Genomic DNA, 4,945 nt, shown 5'->3' on the forward strand with positions numbered 1-4,945 from the left:
ATATTGGAATTCGATACTTTTTACCGCTGACCCTATGCGACGCAACCTTATTTTATGTATATCAAGTTAAAAAATTTGTACGCTGGTGTCTGCGTGGTACCAAAAGATTCTGTAATCAATGTAATATTAAAATGTATAATCGATGAATTTTTGGCTCGTCTTAAAATATTAGAAATCGATACTTTTTTGACGCGGACCCTGTGCGACGCATCCTTATTTTATGTTTATCATATTAAAAAATTTGTACGCTGGTGTCTGCATGGTACGAAAAGATTCTGTAATCAATGTACTTTTAAAATGTTTATTCGATGAATTTTTGGCTCGTCTTAAAATATTGAAAATCGATACTTTTTACCGCTGACCCTATGCGACGCAACATTATTTAAGGTATATCAAGATAAAAAATTTGTACGCTGGTGTCTGCGTGGTACCAAAAGATTCTGTAATCAATGTAATATTAAAATGTATAATCGATGAATTTTTGGCTCGTCTTAAAATATTAGAAATCGATACTTTTTTGACGCGGACCCTGTGCGACGCATCCTTATTTTATGTTTATCGTATTAAAAATTTTGTACGCTGGTGTCTGCATGGTACCAAAAGATTCTGAAATCTATATACTATTAAAATGTATAATCGATGAATTTTTGGCTCGTCTTAAAATATTAGAAATCGATACTTTTTTGACGCGGACCCTGTGCGACGCATCCTTATTTTATGTATAGCAAATGAAAAAGTTTGTACGCTGTTGTCTGCTTGGTACCAAAAGATTCTGTAATCAATGTACTATTAAAATGTATAATCGATGAATTTTTGGCTGGTCTTAAAATATTGGAAATCGATACTTTTTACCGCTGACCCTATGCGACGCAACATTATATAAGGTATATCAAGTTAAAAAATTTGTACGCTGGTGTCTGCGTGGTACCAAAAGATTCTGTAATCAATGTACTATTAAAATGTATAATCGATGAATTTTTGGCTCGTCTTAAAATATTGGAAATCTATACTTTTTACCGCTGACCCTATGCGACGCAACCTTATTTTTTGTATATCAAGTTAAAAAATTTGTACGCTGGTGTCTGCGTGGTACCAAAAGATTCTGTAATCAATGTAATATTAAAATGTATAATCGATGAATTTTTGGCTCGTCTTAAAATATTAGAAATCGATACTTTTTTGACGCGGACCCTGTGCGACGCATCCTTATTTTATGTATAGCAAATGAAAAAGTTTGTACGCTGTTGTCTGCTTGGTACCAAAAGATTCTGTAATCAATGTACTATTAAAATGTATAATCGATGAATTTTTGGCTCGTCTTAAAATATTAAAAATCGATACTTTTTACCGCTGACCCTATGCGACGCAACATTATTTAAGGTATATCAAGTTAAAAAATTTGTACGCTGGTGTCTGCGTGGTACCAAAAGATTCTGTAATCAATGTAATATTAAAATGTATAATCGATGAATTTTTGGCTCGTCTTAAAATATTGGAAATCGATACTTTTTACCGCTGACCCTATGCGACGCAACCTTATTTTTTGTATATCAAGTTAAAAAATTTGTACGCTGGTGTCTGCGTGGTACCAAAAGATTCTGTAATCAATGTAATATTAAAATGTATAATCGATGAATTTTTGGCTCGTCTTAAAATATTAGAAATCGATACTTTTTTGACGCGGACCCTGTGCGACGCATCCTTATTTTATGTTTATCGTATTAAAAATTTTGTACGCTGGTGTCTGCATGGTACCAAAAGATTCTGAAATCTATATACTATTAAAATGTATAATCGATGAATTTTTGGCTCGTCTTAAAATATTAGAAATCGATACTTTTTTGACGCGGACCCTGTGCGACGCATCCTTATTTTATGTATAGCAAATGAAAAAGTTTGTACGCTGTTGTCTGCTTGGTACCAAAAGATTCTGTAATCAATGTACTATTAAAATCTATAATCGATGAATTTTTGGCTCGTCTTAAAATATTGGAAATCGGTACTTTTTACCGCTGACCCTATGCGACGCAACATTATTTAAGGTATATCAAGTTAAAAAATTTGTACGCTGGTGTCTGCGTGGTACCAAAAGATTCTGTAATCAATGTACTATTAAAATGTATAATCTATGAATTTTTGGCTCGTCTTAAAATATTGGAATTCGATACTTTTTACCGCTGACCCTATGCGACGCAACCTTATTTTATGTATATCAAGTTAAAAAATTTGTACGCTGGTGTCTGCGTGGTACCAAAAGATTCTGTAATCAATGTAATATTAAAATGTATAATCGATGAATTTTTGGCTCGTCTTAAAATATTAGAAATCGATACTTTTTTGACGCGGACCCTGTGCGACGCATCCTTATTTTATGTTTATCATATTAAAAAATTTGTACGCTGGTGTCTGCATGGTACGAAAAGATTCTGTAATCAATGTACTTTTAAAATGTTTATTCGATGAATTTTTGGCTCGTCTTAAAATATTGAAAATCGATACTTTTTACCGCTGACCCTATGCGACGCAACATTATTTAAGGTATATCAAGATAAAAAATTTGTACGCTGGTGTCTGCGTGGTACCAAAAGATTCTGTAATCAATGTAATATTAAAATGTATAATCGATGAATTTTTGGCTCGTCTTAAAATATTAGAAATCGATACTTTTTTGACGCGGACCCTGTGCGACGCATCCTTATTTTATGTTTATCGTATTAAAAATTTTGTACGCTGGTGTCTGCATGGTACCAAAAGATTCTGAAATCTATATACTATTAAAATGTATAATCGATGAATTTTTGGCTCGTCTTAAAATATTAGAAATCGATACTTTTTTGACGCGGACCCTGTGCGACGCATCCTTATTTTATGTATAGCAAATGAAAAAGTTTGTACGCTGTTGTCTGCTTGGTACCAAAAGATTCTGTAATCAATGTACTATTAAAATGTATAATCGATGAATTTTTGGCTGGTCTTAAAATATTGGAAATCGATACTTTTTACCGCTGACCCTATGCGACGCAACATTATATAAGGTATATCAAGTTAAAAAATTTGTACGCTGGTGTCTGCGTGGTACCAAAAGATTCTGTAATCAATGTACTATTAAAATGTATAATCGATGAATTTTTGGCTCGTCTTAAAATATTGGAAATCTATACTTTTTACCGCTGACCCTATGCGACGCAACCTTATTTTTTGTATATCAAGTTAAAAAATTTGTACGCTGGTGTCTGCGTGGTACCAAAAGATTCTGTAATCAATGTAATATTAAAATGTATAATCGATGAATTTTTGGCTCGTCTTAAAATATTAGAAATCGATACTTTTTTGACGCGGACCCTGTGCGACGCATCCTTATTTTATGTATAGCAAATGAAAAAGTTTGTACGCTGTTGTCTGCTTGGTACCAAAAGATTCTGTAATCAATGTACTATTAAAATGTATAATCGATGAATTTTTGGCTCGTCTTAAAATATTAAAAATCGATACTTTTTACCGCTGACCCTATGCGACGCAACATTATTTAAGGTATATCAAGTTAAAAAATTTGTACGCTGGTGTCTGCGTGGTACCAAAAGATTCTGTAATCAATGTAATATTAAAATGTATAATCGATGAATTTTTGGCTCGTCTTAAAATATTGGAAATCGATACTTTTTACCGCTGACCCTATGCGACGCAACCTTATTTTTTGTATATCAAGTTAAAAAATTTGTACACTGGTGTCTGCGTGGTACCAAAAGATTCTGTAATCAATGTAATATTAAAATGTATAATCGATGAATTTTTGGCTCGTCTTAAAATATTAGAAATCGATACTTTTTTGACGCGGACCCTGTGCGACGCATCCTTATTTTATGTTTATCGTATTAAAAAATTTGTACGCTGGTGTCTGCATGGTACCAAAAGATTCTGAAATCTATATACTATTAAAATGTATAATCGATGAATTTTTGGCTCGTCTTAAAATATTAGAAATCGATACTATTTTGACGCGGACCCTGTGCGACGCATCCTTATTTTATGTTTATCGTATTAAAAATTTTGTACGCTGGTGTCTGCATGGTACCAAAAGATTCTGAAATCTATATACTATTAAAATGTATAATCGATGAATTTTTGGCTCGTCTTAAAATATTAGAAATCGATACTTTTTTGACGCGGACCCTGTGCGACGCATCCTTATTTTATGTATAGCAAATGAAAAAGTTTGTACGCTGTTGTCTGCTTGGTACCAAAAGATTCTGTAATCAATGTACTATTAAAATCTATAATCGATGAATTTTTGGCTCGTCTTAAAATATTGGAAATCGATACTTTTTACCGCTGACCCTATGCGACGCAACATTATTTAAGGTATATCAAGTTAAAAAATTTGTACGCTGGTGTCTGCGTGGTACCAAAAGATTCTGTAATCAATGTACTATTAAAATGTATAATCTATGAATTTTTGGCTCGTCTTAAAATATTGGAATTCGATACTTTTTACCGCTGACCCTATGCGACGCAACCTTATTTTATGTATATCAAGTTAAAAAATTTGTACGCTGGTGTCTGCGTGGTACCAAAAGATTCTGTAATCAATGTAATATTAAAATGTATAATCGATGAATTTTTGGCTCGTCTTAAAATATTAGAAATCGATACTTTTTTGACGCGGACCCTGTGCGACGCATCCTTATTTTATGTTTATCATATTAAAAAATTTGTACGCTGGTGTCTGCATGGTACGAAAAGATTCTGTAATCAATGTACTTTTAAAATGTTTATTCGATGAATTTTTGGCTCGTCTTAAAATATTGAAAATCGATACTTTTTACCGCTGACCCTATGCGACGCAACATTATTTAAGGTATATCAAGATAAAAAATTTGTACGCTGGTGTCTGCGTGGTACCAAAAGATTCTGTAATCAATGTAATATTAAAATGTATAATCGATGA

This window comes from Prenolepis imparis, unplaced genomic scaffold, assembly GCF_030444845.1.
Source record: "Prenolepis imparis isolate NDT839.2.m4 unplaced genomic scaffold, iyPreImpa1.0 SCAF_11, whole genome shotgun sequence".
Classification (NCBI taxonomy): Eukaryota; Metazoa; Arthropoda; class Insecta; order Hymenoptera; family Formicidae; genus Prenolepis; species Prenolepis imparis.